This window comes from Temnothorax curvispinosus, unplaced genomic scaffold, assembly GCF_003070985.1.
Source record: "Temnothorax curvispinosus isolate PA1 unplaced genomic scaffold, ASM307098v1 QBEX01001863.1, whole genome shotgun sequence".
NCBI lineage: Eukaryota > Metazoa > Arthropoda > Insecta > Hymenoptera > Formicidae > Temnothorax > Temnothorax curvispinosus.
The window spans coordinates 1-4,826 of record NW_020211643.1 but is presented as its reverse complement, the minus strand read 5'-3'; the positions used below and the strand labels follow the sequence as shown (position 1 = coordinate 4,826).

The following is a 4,826-nucleotide window of genomic DNA, read 5'->3' as shown; positions in this document are numbered from 1 at the left end:
GTAGCCTCTGAATAACTCTCTCCACATGAACTCTGACTTTGGCAATATCTGCTGTTTCCAAGGCATCCGTTTGGCTCATTTGCTGCTTTTGATGCAGAAAGGGAGGTCTTATTAGTCATACATTTCGCTGGAATAAAGAAAGTAAAAAACAGTGTAAGTTGAGGAGTTAGTACAGTACGTGAGTATAGTACGAAATTGCAGAAACTCACCTGCAAGCATTCTGCTTCAATTCGAAATCCTTTATTAACCATAACTCCATCATAAGAATCCAAATGCGTAGCTGAGCTCTGTGATGAGTCCAGATGGAGTTATCCCAACGTCAAAAACAGTGTGATTCTTCTTGCATTGAGAATAAGTAAGTACTCTGCACTTGAGACATTTGCATTTTTCTATTACTGTTTCAGCACAATCCAATATTATTCGAGTGTATTTATATTTTTTGAAGGATAGTGGCAAAAGGTACCCCACGGTAAGATAGGCAAAATGCCACTGTCAATAAAACAAAAAAATGACTTTGGATCTGCATAAATACACTAAAAAAAAGAATTTTCTACGATTTTTCCGACCATCCATCCTCCCCTCCTTTTCCTAGTGGCACCAAAAAACCGCTTTTTTCGAAAATTATTTTTTTCTACGGTTTCTTCATGTTAAAAATTTTGAAAAAATTTGACAATATAGCTTATGAAAAGTACTTAACACACAATTTTTTTTAGCTTTAGGCGCGTTGAATACCTAACCTAAAAAAATAAAATAAGTATTTAAATCAATTTTTTTCTAATTTCTTTGATAGTTGCAGGTCTAATTACTGTAGAAAATTGTATATTTTAGTGTTCTACATGTATTAGAATTTTTTCAGATTTGTCGGAATGGTGGGCCGTACTCAAAAATGCAAGAAACCCTATTTTTAGGCCATTTTTGAGCCTTTTATGGTCCTCAAATAATTGATAGTGCCTTAACTGACTCTAAAAAAAACATAATATATTACTTTTGGATATATGGGCCGGTCTCACAGTCTCCGATTAACGTGATTCTCCGATTAATTTCGTCACCAGAATTGCCAACAGCAAGAATTCAAAAGTTGTCTCAAGTCGTCAGTCAACCTCAAGTTCATAACCTATAATTCACGGCAAAGAAAACGTTGTGTGTAGAGTTAGTAAAATGTAAGAAGCAAGAGATTACATGAATTTACGAGTTATTTTTCAATATTTTTATTACTTACAATATTTGTATTGCTTTTCAAAATTATAGAGTGACAAAATAATGGAAATAATATTATAAATGATTACGAGAATGTGAACAATATAATAAATTTTTGGGACTTCGATGAATACGATGGTTACAATCTTCAAAGAAATAATCAACGAAGGCTAGGTATATTTAAACCACGTATCAATTATTTTGAAATTCTTAATGAAAATCTTTTCATAAAAAGATTTAGACTACCGAAACATGTCTTCATAATAATGTTATTAGAAAAAATTGAACCTAAGATATATAATACCGATTAGTACGTAGTTATAAATATATTTTAAAGTCAATCAAATATATATATATATATATATTTATTTATTCCAGTTACCAAAGATCTAAGCTCGAACCATAAATGGCTTATTTAATATTGATTGATTGTACATTGTAACGGTCTTATTTTTCTTATTATTATACATTTTAAAATAATGTGTAATACAATACTCTACATTACACTTTTTATATGATATAATGTTAAACATATTTTTTATATGTGAGTGTGTAGATACACACATTTATTTAGCAATAGTTTAATATTATTTATTATATTAACAGGAATAATGCTATTTCACCTTTGATACAATTGATGGTTGCCCTAAGATTTTATTCAACTGGATCTTTTTATTTGGCTATTGCTGATTTTTCTGGGATCAGCAAAATGAGTGCTCAAAAAATTATTCTTCGGGTATCTACTGCTATTGCTGCATTAAGAAATGAATATATTAAACTCTCTTCCACACTAGAAGAAATTAAAGTAACTAAACAAGAATTTTTTCAAGCAGCTAAATTTATTCGTGTCATTGGATGCATTGATTGTACGCATATAAAAATCCAATCATGTGGTAAGAACATTTTTATTTTAATATGTGAATGTATTTATTTTTCATAATGTTTTTTGTTTTCTAGGAGGAATAGACGGCGAATTATATCGTAATAAAAAAGGTCATTTTTCTATAAACACACAAGTAGTTGTTAATGCAAAATTAGAAATTCTGGATATAGTTGCGCGTTGGCCAGAAAGTACACACGACTCAAATATTTTTAATCATTCGAGAATCAAACTTTGTTTGAAATGGGCAGATTTGGTGATGGTGTACTTCTTGGAGATGCTGGATATCTGAATCTGCCATATATGATGACTCCCTTATTAAATCCGACAACAGCAGCAGAACATCTTTACAACGAGGCTCAAATTCGGACTCGTTCAAAAGTTGAAAGATTTTTTGGGATATAGAAGAGAAAATTTCCTATTTTGATGTATGGGATGCGTTTTCAAAAAATTGAAACAATACTTACTGTTATTATGGCAACAGCCGTTTTACATAACATTATTATATCTCAAATGTATCAAAGGCCAAATACTGGTCAAGTATATAATAATGCTATTCAACAAATACAAAATGCAAATATTATAAATATTAATGATCAGCGGCAACGTGTAATTTTAGAATATTTTGAAAGGTAATATTGATATAACTTAATTATTACAAATAATGTAATTTAATATTTTAATTAATAGTTCAATAATTTCAGATTAATTTAAATTGAGAGAACTTGAAATAGGCATTTATTGGAAAGATTGGAGATTTTTTTGTGCGGTCAAGTTTTTATGTTTAGAAGAATTCATTGATGACATTCGACATGACATGGTTCTGCCGCTCTAGTTGGAACCGCAAGAGGCCTCTTATTCGCAAAAATAAACTTCCTAAATATAATGATATCGTGAAAGCGAAGATAAATTGCAACGTCAACGCAAGATCTTTAACCAATAAGTGAAAAATTTCCTAGGAACAAATCAAATAAACATAAATGTCGTAACTTGGAGTAGGTTGCTTAAACGTTCGGCGCCTTCATTGCACAATTCCTCTAGAAACTCAGAGAGTCCGCCGTCAGAACATTCTTGTGTTTGATACCTCAGTTCAGTAGAAGACAAGCCTGAAACTCCCGGTGAAATGCCCAATTAGATTTTTGGTATTACAAATGGTATTACAAAAGTTATATTAACACTGACTGGTCTTTAATCATATAAAAGTTCTAATTGGGGCAATCCATTTGTAATACCAAAAGAAACCAAATGAAAGTAAGCTAGTTGTAAGAAGTATGATCGCGCCCAATCACCCACACGAAATTAACACCTGCACAACGTTTTGTTTGACGACACGCGCCAATTATAGTTGTAGTTTGTTCGGCGGTACATAACGTTGCGCAGGATCAAAGTATGTTTGCTCGACGATCGTCTAATCATACTTTATTTTTTCTTTTTTTTTTTAAATATAAATAATGATTTTTATATAAATAAGTTAAGTCTACGTTGCCAATGTCAATTATGCTTATGGAGTTAAGAATTAGGAATTGTCTGAGAATGGAATAAGAAAAGGTAAAAAAAAAGAGATTAGAGATCACTGACTATACACGTAGTCAGTATTTAATTAACAAAATTTGTACATTGCGCGAGACGTAAAAGGACGTTGAATTGATTAGCGGTCTTGTGTTCTTAGACTGTTCGATTTATCGTAAAAAATGAGATCCATAGAAAGAAGGAGATTGAGTGGTGTACGGCCTTTGAATATGTCAACATCGACTAATACCAGTCTAACTCTGCGTATTCAACAATAGTTGACGACATGATGTCAATATAAATAATAACAAGGTATTGTATATATTTTTTATATTTTGAAATATACACACATATGTTTACAGTATTTTGACTGTTTTTTTAAATCATATATTTTGTAATAGATTTTTTGTAAACAAAAAATAAAATTTATATAAAGAAAAAAAACAAATACAATAACCTTTATAAAAAAAATAAAGTTTTATATTGGAAGACTAATTTAAAGTTGTTCAATCAACTAACAGTCTCTTGTGAAAATCAGTTTAAGTTCTATATTTGACAAAATATTTTTAAAATAAACAAATAAATGAGTAGTCTACTATACTTAGTTTTTAAATAAAAAAAAAAGATATTAACACGGACTGGTTTTTAATAATATACTAAATAAAAGTTCTAATTATAACGAAGATAATCTTATAAATAAAAAATCTTATTGCATAGGAATATCTTATATAAATTATCACATTGTTTCATAAAAATGTAATATCACAACTCAAGTATAGTATAATATAAAGTAGTAGTATAACCCGGTAAAAAAAGCATAGAGTATGTAATACTTAGTGTAAACAAAGCTTTTCTTTGGTTTCCGATTTTATATACATTTTTTATTTTTTTTTTTTGACGTAGAACTACGCCTTTCTCGGGGGGTATGGGGATATGACTGCAACGTTATCTTGCAACGTTTTCATGCAACGTTTTCTTTTTCTCGAAAAGTATTAAAGAAAAATATACTTTATTATATAGTTTTTGAAAGCTCTCGATGTAAGCTAAATGTTTTCGTGGTTAATTTTTCGATATGGGTTTGTTCTCGAAAAGTATTAAAGAAAAATATACTTTATTATATAGTTTTTGAAAGATTTTGATGTAAGCTAAATGTTTTCGCTTATCGTTGGTTATGTTTTCCTAATACTTCATCGATTTTTCGAAAATTTTTTAATATTGGGAATTTTGGATAGTGCGACCT

At 29.8% G+C, this 4,826-nt stretch overlaps 1 pseudogene; it reads left to right on the top strand.

Moving 5' to 3' along the window:
* The first annotated feature begins 302 nt into the window (after positions 1 to 302).
* Positions 303 to 2,713, top strand: LOC112468675 (annotated as a pseudogene).
* The last annotated feature ends 2,113 nt before the right edge of the window (positions 2,714 to 4,826 follow it).